Source organism: Tamandua tetradactyla, chromosome 4, assembly GCF_023851605.1.
Source record: "Tamandua tetradactyla isolate mTamTet1 chromosome 4, mTamTet1.pri, whole genome shotgun sequence".
Lineage (NCBI taxonomy): Eukaryota > Metazoa > Chordata > Mammalia > Pilosa > Myrmecophagidae > Tamandua > Tamandua tetradactyla.
The window spans coordinates 1,493,438-1,511,326 of record NC_135330.1 but is presented as its reverse complement, the minus strand read 5'-3'; the positions used below and the strand labels follow the sequence as shown (position 1 = coordinate 1,511,326).

Sequence of the window (17,889 nt, the reverse complement as noted above, 5' to 3'; positions counted from 1 at the left end):
TATATTTATTACTGAATTACAACCAACCCCACCCCACCCCCTCAGTTCTATACAACTCTTCTCATGCACTGAAATCCACCTTCAGTTTGTAAAAAAAAATCTCTCCTGGCCCATTCCTACCTGCCTGCAATCTGAAGTACTGATCTTCAGAGTTCCCTACAGCAATATCTCCCATTGCTTCTCCACCATCTTAGGATTTCCATTGCCTCTCTTTCTTAGATCCCCTGCCTCATGGATCTTGAGACTTCTTTCTTCATTCACTTCTACCTTTTGAAGGTGCATACTTTCTAATATTTTCTCTAGAAAGGTTGTCCAAGAACAATTTTTTGAAATATTGCATGTCTGAAAATGTCTATTGTACCCCTATGCTTAATTGAGAGTTCAAATGAAAAATTTTAGGTTCAAAATAACTTTCCCTCAGATTTTTTAAGGTATTGCTCCATTGTGTCCTCTTCTAGCTTTGCTGTTGAGAAAGAAAAATATAGCCCTTGATGACCGTCAGCTCAGAGCTGGTCTGGCTCGAGCAGTCAGGCCAAGCTCTCATTAAAAATAAAAATGTTCTCAGAACACTGTGGAAGTTTGACGCTGTTTGTACCCCAGAAAAGATCATGGTCTTTTCATTCATTCCTGTACATGTTTGTCTAGTGTAGTGTAGCGGGGGGGACCCCTGATTAGGTTATTTCAGTTGAGGTGTGACCCATCGTTTTGGTTTGCTAAAGCTCTACAATGCAATATATCATAAATGGATTGGTTTTTTTTTTATTTTTTTTTATTTTTTTATTAACGGAAAGAAAAAAAAAAGAAATTAACACAACATTTAGAAATCATACCGTTCTACATATGCACTCAGTAATTCTTAACATCATCACATAGATGCATGATCATCGTTTCTTAGTACATTTGCATCGGTTTAGAAGAACTAGCAACACAACAGAAAAAGATATAAAATGTTAATATAAAGAAAAGAAATAAAGTAGTAATAATAGTAAAAAACAACAACAACAAACAAACAAGCAAACAAAAACAAAAAAAACCCTATAGCTCAGATGCAGCTTCATTCAGTGTTTTAACATGATTACTTTACAATTAGGTATTATTGTGCTGTCCATTTTTTAGTTTTTGTATCTAGTCCTGTTGCACAGTCTGTATCCCTTCAGCTTCAATTACCCATTGTCTTACCCTGTTTCTAACTCCTGCTGAACTCTGTTACCAATGACATATTTCAAGTTTATTCTCGAATGTCCGTTCACATCAGTGGGACCATACAGTATTTGTCCTTTAGTTTTTGGCTGGATTCACTCAGCATAATATTCTCTAGGTCCATCCATGTTATTACATGGTTCATAAGTTTATCTTGTCTTAAAGCTGCATAATATTCCATCGTATGTATATACCACAGTTTGTTTAACCATTCTTCTGTTGATGGACATTTTGGCTGTTTCCATCTCTTTGCAATTGTAAATAACGCTGCTATAAACATTGGTGTGCAAATGTCCGTTTGTGTCTTTGCCCTTAAGTCCTTTGAGTAGATACCTAGCAATGGTATTGCTGGGTCGTATGGCAATTCTATATTCAGCTTTTTGAGGAACCGCCAAACTGCCTTCCACAGCGGTTGCACCATTTGACATTCCCACCAACAGTGGATAAGTGTGCCTCTTTCTCCGCATCCTCTCCAGCACTTGTCATTTTCTGTTTTGTTGATAATATGGATTGGTTTTTATAAAGGGATTTTGCTAAGTTCTAAGGCAGTGAAAACGTCCACATTAAGACATCAACAAGAAGCTATCTTCACTCAAGGAAGGCCGATTGCATTGGGGGTTTTCTGCCACATGGGAAGGTGTGTGGTCATGTCTGCTCCCTTCTCTCCTGGGTCATTTCAAAATGGCTCTCTCAGCTCCGGTGCTGGCTCTCCAAGCAGCTGTGTATGAGCTTCTCCAAAATGTCTCCCTTTAAAGGACTCTAGTAAGCTAATCAGACCCACCTTAAATGGGTGGGGTCACATCTCCATGGAAACAACCTAATCAAGAAGTCAGCACACAAATAGGACTGCACCCAAAGATTGGATTAGAAAAACGTGGCTTTTCTGGGGTACCTAACAATTTCAAACTAACGCACTTACCTCATTCAAGATGGATCTCAATCCTCTTCCTGGAGCCCTTTTTAAGAGGCCAGAAGACAGAAAAAGTCCAGAGAGGCTAAGAGAGACAGAAGCTAAGAAAGAGAAACAGACAAAGAAGCTCAAGGAAAAAGCCCCAAAGAAGCTCGGCTACAAGGACACACCCTCAGAAGCGGAGAGGAAGCCACAGAAGCCAGAAGCAGAACCCAGCGAAGAGAGACAGGCAGAGGTCACCTCTGGCCATGTGACACAGGAGCTGAGAATCACCGGCAGTTGGTCTTCGGACAGAGCGTCTCCAGTTGATGCCTTAATTTGGATATTTTTCATGGCCTCAGAACTAAACTTGTAAGGTCATAAATCCCCATTGTCAAAGCCAGTCCACTTCTGACATAATGCGTTTTGTCCACTTTAGCAAACCAAAGCAAACACCAATATCAGCCATTCTTTGACCATGATGAAGCAAGACAAAAACAAGTCTACTGCATAATCATATCTGAGCACAAACACAAAGACACTGTCTGAAGCACAAAAATGATCAAACATCTTGCTTTCCAGCTACTATGAGTGACTGTTGTTTCCTTACTAATTATTTATTTAGCCCTGCTCCAATTCTTTCAACTAGCGTTGCTCCACAGTGACCCTCAGTGCGTGCTGTCTTTGTTGCAATGAGCCAATAAATCCAAATTTGTTTGATTATGGGTTTGCTCCTGCTAGGTGACTGGAGGGCATCAATACTGTACTGAAGACAGGTACTATTCTGATTCTTCGTTACTTGTATTAAACAGTTCTCCCATAGCCCTTTCCCCAAATCTTATAAGGTCCTTTATTTGTCCCCACTGTCTTGAAATTTCATGATGATGTGTCTTGGTGTGGATCCATTTCATCCACTTTTAATGTGGGAATTTATATTCCTGGCATTTATTTTACCTCTATTTCCAGAGATGTTTATGAAGACATTAAAGATGTATATTTATTTCTCACAACCACCACCACTTTTTGACTCAAACGATGGCATATTATAAGATTATTCCTCACTTTGGAATCTTCAATTAGTGTACAAATTAGCTTTTGCTGCATAACAAACTATCCCAAATTTAGTGGTTAGTAATAACAAAAATTTGTTATTCTTTAATGATTCAGCGGGTTGGCTTGGAAGTTCTTCTGATCTGGGCTGATTGGTTTGGAGCTCGACGTCTACAATGGGCTACACACACGTTTAGGGTCTCGCCTGATTGGCCGGAACAGCTAGGATGGATGGACACATCTCTTTCTTCCTGTGGTCTCTTCAACAGACTAGCTTGGAGTATCTAGATTATGGTTTTAGGATTCCAAGTATGCCATAAAGGACTGTTCTAGTTTGCTAGCTGCCAGAATGCAATATACCAGAAACGGAATGGCTTTTAACAAGGGGAATTTAATGAGTTGCTAGTTTACAGTTCTAAGGCCGAGAATTAAAACAAGTCTATAGAAAAGTCCAATCAAAGGCATCCAGGGAAAGATACCTTGGTTCAAGAAGGCTGATGAAGTTCAGGGTTTCTCTCTCAAGTGAGAAGGCACATGGTGAACACAGTCAGGGTTTCTCTCTTGGCTGGAAGGGCACATGGCAAATATGGCATCATCTGCTAGCTTTCTCTCCTGGCTTCCAGTTTCATGAAGCTCCCCGGGAGGCGTTTTCCTTCTTCATCTCCAAAGGTTGCTGGCTCGTGGACTCTCGGCATCTCATGGCTACGTCGTTCTGCTCTCCCTGAATCTCTCATTCTCCTTTTATAGGACTTCAGAAACTAATCAAGACCCACTCAAATGGGTGGAGACATGTCATCCCCTAATCCAGTTTAACAACCACTCTTGACTAAATCACATCATCCAGGGAGATAATCTCATTACAGTTTCAAACATACAGCATTGAATAGAGGTTATTCTACCTTTATGAAATGGGATTTATATTAAAACATGGCTTTTCTTAGGGGGCATACTTCCTTTCAAACCAGCACATTCCACCCTCTGGCCCCTAAAAAAGACATGTTTTTCCCATATACAAAATACATTAACTTCATATTGTTATTTCTGATATTGATATCAGAAACCTTAAACCTTTCAGTAGCAATACAATGAAGTACAAAACTAGAGACAGTATAAAATCTCATCAAGTCAGTTACAGGCATGGTCTGTCTTAAGGCAAAATTCTCTCCATTTGCTCTGGACCTTTGAAAACTCACAACAAGTTATTTGCTGCCAACATATAAAGGAGGAACATTCATAGGATTCATATACACATTTCCATAGGGAGGAAGGAACACAGGGGTCACCGGACCCATACAGTTTCAAAAACCTGCAGGGCAAAGTTCATTAGATTTCAAAGTCTGAGAGTCATTTATCCTCAGGGCTTTAGAAAGTGGCAGTCCCACCCTATCCAAATGCCTATGCCTGCCTCTCTCTGAATGCAACCTTGGGGGACATTGGGGAGACCACCTTTTTCTAGGCTCCACCCTCTCCAAGTATTGGGGCCACACCCAGGCTCTCTGCCATCTCCAGGGTACACGCTCAACCCCTCCATGTGGTGGCAGCCAGGCTCTCCCCAAACCCCAAGGAATGTGCTTCACCTTCTCCAAGACCTGAGGCGGCATGACTCTCCCACTGCACCGAGGTAGAAGGCCCACCCTCTGCCTTTGGGGCAAACTCACCCTCTCCACGTGCTTGGGTGGGTCCACTCTCCTGGCCCGAGGCTTCTTGACTTCAGACCTCAGCCTCCATGGTTTTGCCTCTGAAGTTATTTTTCCTCCAATGTGTCCCTTCTCTGAACCCCCCAGTCCAACTGGCAGCGGCTCTGTTTATACAGGTCCCACAGCACTCTCGTTGGCTTTCTATGCAGTAGCCTTGGGTCATGCCCATCAGACATAAGGAGTTTCCACAAATCTTTCCTGGATAACTCCATGTCCGATCCTGACTTTCTCTGAAATGGCTGGCTGGTTCCACATTTGGTTAAATCCACACTCAGGGCACTATATTCTGGAGTCTCCCTTTCTGTAGGCCCAGAATTTTCCAGGACATCAATTTCTGGTTTCTTTTTACTCAAGAGTTCAGTTCTCAGCTTATCTCTCTCCTGTCACATTTCACTATAAGCTTTTAGGAGAAACCAGGCTGCACTTTCGACATTTAATTTGGAGATCTCGTCTGCTAAATATCCAAGTTCATGGTTTTAAAATCTGCCTTCCAGCCAATACCATTTGTCAACTTTGCCAGATTATCTGCCATTTTAAAACAAGGATTGCCTTCCTTCCAGTTTGCAATAACACGTGCCTCATTTCTGTCTAAGGCCTCATCAGAGGTATCTTCAGAGTCTACATTTCTACCAACAGTCTCTTCAAAGCATTCCAGGCCTTCTCTATCAAGCTTCTCACAACTCCTCAAGATTCTTCCCTTTATCCATTTAAAAAGCCATTCCAACATCTTTGGTATTTGCAAACTGCAGCAGCAGCACCCCACTCCTGGTACCAAAATCTGTTCTAGTTTGCTAGCTGACAGAATGCAATATACCAGAAACGGAATGGCTTTTAACAAGGGGAATTTAATGAGTTGCTAGTTTACAGTTCTAAGGCCGAGAATTAAAACAAGTCTATAGAAAAGTCCAATCAAAGGCATCCAGGGAAAGATACCTTGGTTCAAGAAGGCTGATGAAGTTCAGGGTTTCTCTCTCAAGTGAGAAGGCACATGGTGAACACAGTCAGGGTTTCTCTCTTGGCTGGAAGGGCACATGGCAAATATGGCATCATCTGCTAGCTTTCTCTCCTGGCTTCCAGTTTCATGAAGCTCCCCGGGAGGCGTTTTCCTTCTTCATCTGCAAAGGTTGCTGGCTCGTGGACTCTCGGCATCTCATGGCTACGTCATTCTGCTCTCCTTGAATCTCTCATTCTCCTTTTATAGGACTTCAGAAACTGTGCTGGTTTGAAAGGAAGTGTGCCCCCTAAGAAAAGCCATGTTTTAATATAAGTCCCATTTCATAGGGTAGAATAATCTCTATTCAACACTGTATGTTTGAAACTGTGATTGGATCATCTCCCTGGTTGATGTGATTTAGTTAAGAATGGTTGTTAAACTGGATTAGGGGATGACATGTCTCCACCCATTTGAGTGGGTCTTGATTAGTTTCTGAAGTCCTATAAAAGAGGAAACATTTTGGAGAATGAGAGATTCAGAGAGACTCAGAGAGGGCAAAGAATGCTGCAGCACCACGAAACAGAGAGTCCACCAGCCAGTGACCTTTGGAGATGAAGAAGGAAAATACTTCCCGGGGAGCTTCATGAAATAGGAAGCCAGGAGAGTAAGCTAGCAGATGACGCCGTGTCTGCCATGTGCCTCTCCAGCCGAGAGAGAAGCCCTGACTGCGTTCGCCATGTGCCTTTCCAGATGAGAGAGAAACCCTGAACTTCATCGGCCTTCTTGAACCAAGGCATCTTTCCCTGGATGCCTTTGATTGGACATTTCTATAGACTTGTTTTAATTGGGACATTTTCTCGGCCTTAGATCTGTAAACTAGCAACTCATTAAATTTCCCCTTTTAAAAGCCATTCCGTTTCTGGTATATTGCATTCCAGCAGCTAGCAAACTAGAACAGAAACTAATCAAGACCCACTCAAATGGGTGGAGACATGTCATCCCCTAATCCAGTTTAACAACCACTCTTGACTAAATCACATCATCCAGGGAGATAATCTCATTACAGTTTCAAACATACAGTATTGAATAGAGGTTATTCTACCTTTATGAAATGGGATTTATATTAAAACATGGCTTTTCTTAGGGGGTATACTTCCTTTCAAACCAGCACAAGGGGTAAACCCTAACGCGCAAACATTTTTCAAGTCTCTGCCTGTGTCAGGTTTGCTAAAGTTCCAAGACTTGGCTAAAGCAAGTCATATAGCCAATCCCAGATTCCAAGGGTGGAGAAATAGGCTGCACCTCTTGATGGGAGAGGCTGTAGAATATATATTATGACCATTTTTCAACCTATCACAGAGTACCATATTAGAATATAAGAGGCATCCTCATTCTCCTTTACAGCTAGCTGAGCTGTATTTTACTGTATTGTCATTTATTTCATCAGATCCCAAATTGATGGATATTTAGGCAGTTTACAATATTTTGCTATAAACAGAAAAACTGCTCCATGAGTAGCCTTGTGCATATTTCATCTCATACATATGTAGCTATATCTTTAGGATACATTTCTAGATGTGGACTGCTAAGATAAAAGACGTTTATTTAAAATTCTGATGTTGTCAACATCACCTTATAATTACCAACCCTCTCATTACTAATGCATAAGAATACCTGTTTCTCCAAACCTTCTCTAACATAATGTGTTAGTAAATTTTAAAAACGGTTGCCATTTAGGTAAGAAGGTTAATTTATTATAGTTTTAAATTGCATTACTTATATAATAGCAAGGCTGAGTATTTTTTTATATGAGTAATGGGCATTTATATTCTCTTTTCTGTTTACTGTTTTTATGTTTGCCCTTTTGTATTGGGTTGTTGGTTTATTTCTTGTTGATCTGTAATTCTATGAATAGGGAAAGTATCCTTTTGCATATGATGCAAATTGTAAATATTTTTCCAAATTACCGCTTGTCTTTGGTCTCAATGCTTATACAGAGCTCATTTGATTTATGTAGTCATACTCAATATTTTCTTTCAGAGCTTCTGAGTTTCATATTCTAGTTAGAACAGCCATTTCCACATGCATACCAAGGTAATAAAACAAGTGTTCCATAGTTTCTACAAAAAGTTTTATGTTCTTCATTTTTTATTCTTTAAATTCTTGATCAAATTAGAATTTACCCTTGTATAGATGGTATGGTACTCACCGACCATTATTTTTTCCCAGACAGCTACCTAATTATCCAAAAGCCATTTGTTAAAATTCTTTGTTTTTCTTTCTAATATATTACATTTCTTTATGTACATTGGTCTATTTCTGAACTCTGTGTCCCATTTATCTCTACGTATTCCAACACTGTATCTTATTGTTCTAATGATCATAATGTGTAGCACTTGAATATTTGATAGTATTAGTCCTTTTTCTTTTGGGAATTTTTCTGGATATTGCTGCTTGTTATTTTTCCATTTAAACTTTAGACTCACGTTGCCGAGTGTGAACAAGACACAACGCATGGTGTTCTGATGAAGCCCGTGGCCGCTGCAGCCGCCGCTTAAGGAGAAGGGCCGCCCCTGCCCACCACGCTCGGGGCCTCCCGGGGCCACGGGGGCCTCGGGGGTGACCACGGCACCGCTCCTCGCGCGCAGTGAGGGAGCAGCCAGCGGCCGGGGCCAGGGGCGAGCAGGCGGCTCAGACCAGACAAAAACAAAAGAATCACGCGCGTGGACAGTTCTAACCTTGTTCACAGAAGGAAATAAAAACGACAATCGGTTCCCAGGTTTTAGCTGTCAGGTTTTCTCAGACGCAAAACGTGCCGCTGTCAATGCGGGAGACCCAGGGGCGGGGCGCAGCCGCCGGCGGGCGCGGGGACAGCGACAGGCTGCGGCGCGAGGTCTCCGGGGCCGCTCGCCCGACCGGGACGCGGGCCCGCCGGTGCCCCCGCCCCGGCCCCCGCCCCGGCCCCCGCCCCCGCCCCGGCCCCCGCCCCCGCCCGCCGGGACCCGCCTCAGGCTCTCCTGCCCTCCCCGCGCTGGGGACAGCAGCTCCCGGAGCCGGGCCGCAGGTCTAAAAGAACAGGCGCCCGCAGACGGCCGAGGAACCTGCCGCGCCGCGTGTCTGGAAGGGGGAAGAAAAAGCGAGCGCCCAACGTGGGGCTCGAACCCACGACCCTGAGATTAAGAGTCTCATGCTCTACCGACTGAGCTAGCCGGGCACTGCGAGGGCAGGCGGCTGCCTGCTCTGTTCTCGCTGTGCAGGGCGGGAAGGCCGCCCCCACCTCCTCCCGGCCGGAACCGAGTCCCGGGGAGGGGCCGAGGCCTGAGGGTCGGCGGGTGCGCCAGGACACGAAAATCTCGAAACTTCCAGTCTGGAAACGCTGGTGTTCCCGCAGCTCCCTCTGGGCGCCGGCCCTGTGGCAGCCGCTGACCCGAGGCTGAGGAGCGGGGCGGGGCTACGCCGGGCGGGGCGGGGCTACGCCGGGTGGGGCCGCGCGGGGCGGGGGCAGGCCGCCTTCTTCCCGTGCCTTCTCGCAGCTGGACCCTAGGCGGGAGGGGTGACGACAGGGGCGCGCCACTGCAAAACCCAGCCCATTTTTATTCATTGGGCCCCAAATTTTGAAATAAAACTTTACGTGACCCCGGTGAAGACCGTGTTGATCACGTGCGAAGGCCACAGGAGATTTAAGGCCGGTGGGCCTCAGGCCATGGGAGCAGGACAGCAGCGTGCAGCCCCGCCGCGCCCGGCCGTCCGCGGACCCTCTCCAGGCCCGCCTGGCCGGAGAGGCACCCGGAAAGCCACCGACCCTCCCCCAGCTCCGCAGCCGGGGTGGCCCCCAGCACAGGTGGAGCTCCTAAAAAGAGAGCAGAGTCCTGCCGTGACTCGGATTCGAACCGAGGTTGCTGCGGCCACAACGCAGAGTACTGACCACTATACGATCACGGCGTGCCACGGCCACTCGCGAGCGGCAGGGCTGCACGCAACGTCCTGTGAGGCTGTGCGGCCTGCTGACGTCACCTCCCGCGCTATGGCTCGACCTCCCCACTGCTCTCCGGTCAGCTTCCCGAGCGCAGCGCTCTCGGTCACTACAGGCCGTGACAGCCAACCTGCCTCTGAGACCCTAAACCCTGGCCTGAGGCAGGGCTGGTGGCGGCTGTGACCGGTCCTCCACGGCACCTATTTCCCCTTCGCCCGGGGCTGCATGCGTTCTGGGGACGTTCCTGCTCCCTTGCACCCGAACGGCGGGGGCCAGCGGCTGGAGCCGCGGAGAACCCTTCCTGGAGGGCCGCTTCTCCCCTGCGGGCGGCTGTTGCGCCTCGGCAAGGGCAGGCCTTGGGATGGCCGCCTCACCCCGCTGACCCGGGAGAACGAATGGTGCCAGGTACCGACACGTTCCCAAGGGCCGCTCCGAGGTTGTTGGTCACTGGCCGGGACAGGGCTCCCGGACCCCCAGCCCGCGATCAGGAACAGCTTCAGGCGCGCTGCTCCGCAGCAGGACTCCACACGGACCCTCGGGTGCCGCGCGGGAAAACTTAAAAGTGTTCAAGTTTAAAAGTTGAGGAACTAAAAGCAAAACTGCAGAGGATGCGTTGGCCGGGAATCGAACCCGGGTCAACTGCTTGGAAGGCAGCTATGCTCACCACTATACCACCAACGCCCGCCCGGGGAGCACAGAGGGAAACCACCTCTCGCTGCTGCTCAGGAATTTCCCGGGATGCCAGCAGAGATTCTGCTGCAGTTTCCTGCTGTTTCACCGATTTCAGAAAAGTCATCTGTAGTTTTTTCAGTCGGTATTGGAAAGGGTTTCTGAAATCCAACAGACAAGCCAACACGTTTGAGAGAGATGCGTGAAGTAAGAGTGCAGCTGAAGAGATGTGCACATTTTAAAACGCTGGATACGTGTTGCCATATTGCTATGGGGCGAGGTATCAATTTTCACCAGACAATAAAATTACTAGGTAACTGGATATCGCCATCCTTTTCATCTTTGCCAATGTGCAGGATAGAAATAAGTAGTCTCATTTTAAATGTGCATTTGTTTCATTCCTGCTATTATTGAGATCATTTTTTATGACCTTACCAGTTTGGGTAATAGTTTTTCCTTACTAAATTGTGTTCTTTGCCTGTCTTTATATTGGGCATTTATGTTTTCCCTGCTGGCTTATACCAGTAGTCGTTTGCATTTTAATATTATTTACAGGATTTTTAGATGGACAGAATTTTTCAGTTTTTATGTAGTCTAAATCTATCAGTTCTATCCTTTATGATTTTTGTCTTGTCTTTGTCTTTTTTATATTTCTTTGTGAAAAATAATATATATACAATAAAGCAATACATTTCAAAGTACCCTGTGATAATTTGTAATCTATAATAACAGAATTTCAGGCTTTGGTATGGGTTACAGTACCACGATTTTAGGTTTTACCTTCTAATTGCTCCAAGACACTGGAGACTAAAGAAAATAATAATATACTTTATCAGCAGTCATACTCACTTGTTAAACCCTACCTTCTCTGTATAACTCCACCACCACCTTTGATTTTTCTCCCACTCTATGGGAGTATTTGGCTATGGCCATTCTAACTGTTTCATGTGGGAAGGGTCTGTCACTAATACGAGGTAGGGAGATGGAACTAGCTGATATTCTGGAGAGGCTGGGCCCTCTGGGTTTCAGGGTTTATCTGGTCCAGGGACCCATCTGGAGGTTGTAGGTTTCTGGAAAGTTACCCTCGTGCCTGGAACTTTTGCAGAATGTCAGATACAGCCCTAGGTGTTCTTCAGGGTTAACAGGAATGGCTTGGGTTGGGATTTGGCAAACCCTGGTGTTCTAGTTTGCTAGCTGCCGGAATGCAACACACCAGAGACGGATTGGCTTTTAATAAAAGGGGATTTATTTTGTTGGTTCTTCAGAGGAAAGGCAGCTAACTTTCCACCGAGGTTCTTTCTTATGTGGAAGGCACAGGATGGTCTCTGCTGGTCTTCTCTCCAGGCCCCTGGGTTCCAACAACTTTCCCCGGGGTGACTTCTTTCTGCATCTCCAAAGGCCTGGGCTGAGCTGCGAGTGCTGAGATGAGGAATGCCGAGCTGCTTGGCTGTGCTACGTTGCGTTCTCTCATTTAAGCACCAGCCAATTAAGTCAAATGTCACTCATTGCAGCAGACACGCCTCCTAGCCGACTGCAGATGTAATTGGCAACAGATGAGATTCACCTACCATTGGCTTGTGTTCCAGCAACAAGACTAGGTATGCTCACCTGGCCAAGTTGACAACGGAATCTAACTAACACACCTGGTAAATAGCGATATCTTGCTGGAGCTCGTGTGAGAGCAGCCTCCAGAATAGCCCCTTGACTCTATTTAACTCTCACAGCCTCTGATACCTGATTTTGTTACAATTCCTTTCCCCCTTTCAGTCAGGAACCTTGCCTTTATCTTGAAAAGTCCTTCTTCAGTCACAAGTTAGGTAATTATCCGCTAATGTTTTCTTCTAAAATTTTTTTATACTTTCGATTCTCGCATTTAATTATTTAACTCATCTGATATATATTATGTGGTAGTAATCCCACTTCTAGGTATTTATCCTCAAGAAATATCCAGGGATAGAGACAGATGTTCATCAAAGTGTTATTTGTAAAACTGTGATTTGGGAGGGGAAACAACCTAAATGCCCAGGTATAGGATTGATTAAATCCATTTTCATGAAAAATTACTGGAGATTTTTTTTCAAATCATATTTGCTTTGTATATTGCTGGCAGAAGTATAAATTAGCATGAACTCTACGGAAGGCAAATTAGTACTTTTCACAAATGCTCATATCTTTTGAACCAGCATTTCAATTCTTGGGACTTTATCCCACACACATGCAAAATGATATGTGTATAGGATTATTTATGGCAGCATTATTTATAGCAGCAAAAGGTAAGAAATAAACTTAAACATCGGGCCATAGGGTGCCAGTTAAATTAATTATGGAATATCCATTCAATGGAATGCATAAGAAAGAATGAAGAAGTTCTTAATAGGCTAATCTGGAGCCATTAATAAAATCTGTCATTAAGTGAAAAGGGAAAGTGCAGGAAAGTGTATATTGATTGCTACCATTTGTGCAAGTGTGGAGCATATTTAAATAAATACATGCATATTCTTATATGTACGTATTTTCTTGCATTTGCGTAAAGTACTTCTGACATTATACTTTAAAAACTTAACAATATTGAATGCTTCATTAGAGGGAAACTAGATTGTAGAGGAGGAAATCACATTTATTAGTTTTACTCCTTTGCATATTTGAATACTGGCCGTATGTTACCTTTTCAAAACTTAAATAATTAAATGGAAATAAAATATTATGTTGCTGAAAAATATTTATTTCCACTGAGAAATGTTGGAAACATATTAAGGTAAATGTTACCTGGTAGTAAAATGGTACATATAACATAATTTCAGGTAAAAGTTGCCTGGTAGTAAAATTTTTATGTATAACATAATTTCATTTTATTTCAAAAAGTTGTATGTTAACAACTGGGTGATAGAATCTTTTTTTAATTCTTTTTTAAAAATATTTTTATTGATAACACTTAACTTACAAACATTCTTAACATACAAACATTCCATACATGGTTTACAATAAATGGCTTATGATATCATCACATCACATTCATCACCATGATAAATTTTTTTAACATTTGCATCACCAAAAAAAAATAAAAAATTCATGCATACCATCCGCCTTACCCCTCCCTCCCATTGACCACTAGTGTTTCCATCTACCTGATTTATTTTAACCTTTGTTTCCCCTTATTATTTATTTTTTATCCATATTTTTTACTCATCTGTCCATACCTTAGATAAAAGGAGCATTAGACACAAGGTTTTCACAATCACACAGTCACATTGTAAAAGCTATATCATTATGCAATCATCATCAAGAAGCAGGGCTATATTTTGCTGCTTTGTCCAGAGTGATGCCCCGATAAATCCCAGAGTGATTCAATCAGTGAGTGGAAAAGTATCTGCAAAGCCCCCTTCGGGGAGTGGTGAGAACAGGGAGAAATTCAACTTCCCCAAGTTGAATTCTTGATATTCTCACAAGCAGTGTGGACAACCAAAGCTATAGGCTGAGCCCCCCAGTCTTGGGGTTTGTTCATATGAAACTAAACCCCACAAAGAATAGGTCAAATCTACTTAAAATTTAGGCCTAATAGTCACCCCCAAGAGAGCCTCTTTTGTTGCTCAGATGTGGCCCCTCTCTCCAGCCAACACAGCAAGCAAACTCACCACCCTACCCCTCTCTACGTGGGACATGACTCCCAGGGGTGTGGACCTTCCTGGCAACGTGGGACAAAGATCTCAGAACGAACGGAGACTCAGCATCAAGGGATTGAGAAAATCTTCTGAACCAAAAGAGTGAAGAGGGAAACAAGACAGTGTCAATGGCTGAGAGATTCCAAACAGAGTCGAGAGGTTATCCTGGAGGTTATTCTTATGCACTGAGTAGATATCACCTTGTTATTCAAGATGTAATGGAGAGGCTGGAGGGAACTGCCTGAAAATGTAGAGCTGTGTTCCAGTAGCCATGTTTCTTGAGGATGATTGAATAGTGATATAGCTGTCACAATGTGACTGTGTGATTGTGAAAACCTTGTGTCTGATGCTCCTTTTATCTACCTTGTCAACAAAGGAGTAGAACATATGGAATAAAAATAAATAATAGGGGGAACAAATGCTAAAATAAATTTAGTTTAAATGCTAGTAAGCAATGAAAGCAAGGGGTAAGGGGTATGGTAGGTATAATCTTTTTTTTTTCTCTTCCCTATGTTCGTTTAATTTCTTTTTCTATTGTCTTTTTATTTCCTTTTCTGAATTAATGCAAATGTTCTAAAAAATGGTGAATATGCAACTAAGTGATGATATTGTGAATTATTGATTATGTATGTTGTTTTATTTTGTTTATTTTTTTAATTAATAAATTTTTAAAAAAAGAAGCAGGGCTACTGGAACACAGCTCTAATTCAGTTACTTCCCTGCAGCCACTCCAATACACCATCAACTAAAAAGAATTATCTATATAATGCATAAGAATAACCTCCAGGATTACCTCTTGACTCTGTTTGAAATCTCTCAGCCACTGACATTTCATTTTGTCTCATTTCTCTCTTCCCCCTTTTGGTCAAGAAGGTTTTCTCAATCTCTTGATGCCAGGTCCCAAACTCATCCCAGGATTTCTGTCCTACATTGACAGGCAGATTTACACCCCTGGGAGTCATGTCTCATATAGGGGGGAGGGCAGTGAGTTCACCTGCAGTGTTGGCTGAGAGAGACCACATCTGATCAATAAAAGAGGTTTTCTGGGGGTGACTCTAAGGTCTAATTTTAGGTAGGCTTAGCATATCCGTTTCAGGGATAAGTCTCACATGAGCGAACCCTAAGATTGAGAGTTTGGCGTATTGATTTGGTTGTCCCCACTGCTTGTGAAAATATCAGAAATTCTCCAAATGAGGAAGTTGAATGTTTCCCCCCTTTCTCCTCATTCCCTCAATGGGGACTTTGCAAATACTTCTTTACTCACTGCCCAGATCACTCTGGGATTTATCAGGGTATCACATTAACCTGGAAAAACCCACAATCTCTTGCTCTATTCAAAATTCCACGTACTTATGGTGTTAATTAAACTGACCATACAAGTTAAAGTAGAAAATGTAGTACCCAAAATAAAAATTTTGCACCAAATAAACATCTCCCCCTTTGTCCTTACACACAAGTTGAAGCTTTAAAATATGGGCAATATCTCCTTTCAGGTGGGAGAATCCTGTGCAAGTTTTTTTTTTTTTTCTTTTCTTTATATTTTTCTAAATGTCTTGAGTTTTTGGTGGTTGGAAGAAAAGATTATAAGAAACAGAATCAAGCATTAAAGTGAATGACCGTTAGAGGGCAGAAGAATTAAAAAAACAAAAAAAAATAAAATATACAGTGTTCCCTGACCGGGAATCGAACCCGGGCCGCGGCGGTGAGAGCGCCGAATCCTAACCACTAGACCACCAGGGACTGTGGTGTAAGGGCTTTGTGTAGTCTCTATCACTCAACTAGCCGCGTGTCGGCTGCTGGCTGCAGGCGTGCACAGCAGCTCGCACTGTGCGCTTCTCCAGTTCCTGCACTAGGAAAACAACCCGATTTCAAAGCGCATGACATCTGGGACTGTGGGCAGCAGAAATGTGAAAGGTTCCGCCTGGGCCTTCACCAGAAGCGACAGGGACCTTCTCGTGAAGGAAAGAACAAGGATGCGGGGCGGGCAGCGCTGGCCAACCCCGGGCCTGCTGCAGTTTCCTCAGCCTGTGGGAGTCCAGGCCAAACTGTGCAGGGTAAGCAAAGATTACAGAGAAGTACACGCCACCCTGCGAGGGCTCGGTGCTCACCAGGATCTCAGCTTAACTCGCCAAGGATAGGTAGGGTCTTGGGGCTTTAAATGTTTAAAATCTGAGAAAGGAAGAGAGGGAGGGAAGAAGAAGAAAGGAAAATCAGGGTGGATGTCTGGACTGAAGGAACCTTTTTTTTAAGTTATTCTGAGGTTTCGCACTTTATTCTTTTTTTAATTTTTTTAAAAAAATGACAAGAAAGAAACACAAACATTCTTAACATATGATCATTCCATTCTACATATATAATCAGTAATTCACAAACACCATCACATAGTTGCATATTCATCATCATGATCATTTCTTAGAACATTTGCATCAATTCAGAAAAAGAAATAAAAAGACAACAGAAAAAGAAATAAAATGATAACAAAAAAAGATTTGCATACCATACCCTTACCCCTCCCTTTCATTGATCACTAGCATTTCAAACTAAATGTATTTTAACATTTGTTCCCCCTATTATTTATTTTTATTCCATATGTTCTACTCATCTGTTGACAAGGTAGATAAAAGGAGCATCAGACACAAAATTTTCACAATCACAGTCACACTGTAAAAGCTGTATCAATATACAATCATCATCAAGAATCAAGACCACTGGAATACAGTTCAACAATTTCAGGTACTTCCTACTAGCCATCCTAATGTAGCTTAAACTGAAAAGGGATATCTATATATATGGCATGAGAATAACCTCTTGGATGTGAAATCTCACAGTCACTGAAAGTTTATTTTGTCTAATTTCTCCCTTCCCCTTTTTGGTTAAGAAGACTTTATCAACCCCACGATGCTGGGTCCTGGCTCATCCCCAGGAGTCATGTCCCACATTGCCAGGGAGATTATACCCCTGGGAGCCATGTCCCACATAGAGGGAAGGTGTGCTGGTTTGAAAGGATGTATGTACCCTAGAAAAGCCACGTTTTAATCCTACACCATTTTGTAAAGGCAGCCATTTCTTCTAACTCTTATTCAGTGCTTGTGGTAGTTAGTTAGATTCAGTTGTCAACTTGGCCAGGTGAAGGCACCTAGTTTTGTTGCTGTGGACATGAGCCAATGGTACGTGAACCTCATCTGTTGCTGATTACATCTGCAGTCGGCTAGGAAGCATGCCTGCTGCAATGAATGATGTTTGACTTAATTGGCTGGTGCTTAAATGAGACCACACAACACGGCACAGCCCAAGCAGCTGGGCATTCCTCACCTCAGCACTCAGCTCAGCCCAGGCCTTTGGAGATGCAGAAAGAAATCACCCCGGGGAAAGTTGTTGAAACCCAAGGGCCTGGAGAGAAGGCCGGCAGAGACCATCCTGTCCCTTCCCACATAAGAAAGAACCTCAGTGGAAAGTTAGCTGCCTTTCCTTTGAAGAACTAACAAAATAAATCCCCTTTTATTAAAAGCCAATCCGTCTCTGGTGTGTTGCATTCCGGCAGCTAGCAAACTAGAACAATACTGTATGTTTGAAACTGTAATTAAATCATCTCCTTGGAGATGTAGCTCAATCAAGAGTGGTTGTTAATTGGTGTTTGTTCATGTGAACTTAACCCCGCAAAAGATAGGCTAAGCCTACTTAAAATTAGGTCTAAGAGTCACCCCCAAGAGAACCTCTTTTATTGCTCAGATGTGGCCTCTCTCTCTCAGCCAACATGACAAGCAAACTCATCGCCCTCCCCCTCTCTCACATGGGACGTGACTGCCAGGGGTGTGGAC

At 43.5% G+C, this 17,889-nt stretch overlaps 4 non-coding genes across 4 annotated transcripts; all 4 read right to left on the bottom strand.

The window, feature by feature from the left end:
• Window positions 1-8,911: 8,911 nt before the first annotated feature.
• On the bottom strand, window positions 8,912-8,984 carry TRNAK-CUU (transfer RNA lysine (anticodon CUU)). Its single transcript has one exon. It is a non-coding gene; the product is annotated as a tRNA-Lys (tRNA).
• A 656-nt stretch (window positions 8,985-9,640) lies between these two features.
• On the bottom strand, window positions 9,641-9,712 carry TRNAH-GUG (transfer RNA histidin (anticodon GUG)). The gene has a single exon. It is a non-coding gene; the product is annotated as a tRNA-His (tRNA).
• Window positions 9,713-10,352: 640 nt separating this feature from the next.
• On the bottom strand, window positions 10,353-10,424 carry TRNAG-UCC (transfer RNA glycine (anticodon UCC)). The gene has a single exon. It is a non-coding gene; the product is annotated as a tRNA-Gly (tRNA).
• A 5,315-nt stretch (window positions 10,425-15,739) lies between these two features.
• TRNAE-CUC (transfer RNA glutamic acid (anticodon CUC)) lies at window positions 15,740-15,811 on the bottom strand. Its single transcript has one exon. It is a non-coding gene; the product is annotated as a tRNA-Glu (tRNA).
• Window positions 15,812-17,889: the final 2,078 nt, after the last annotated feature.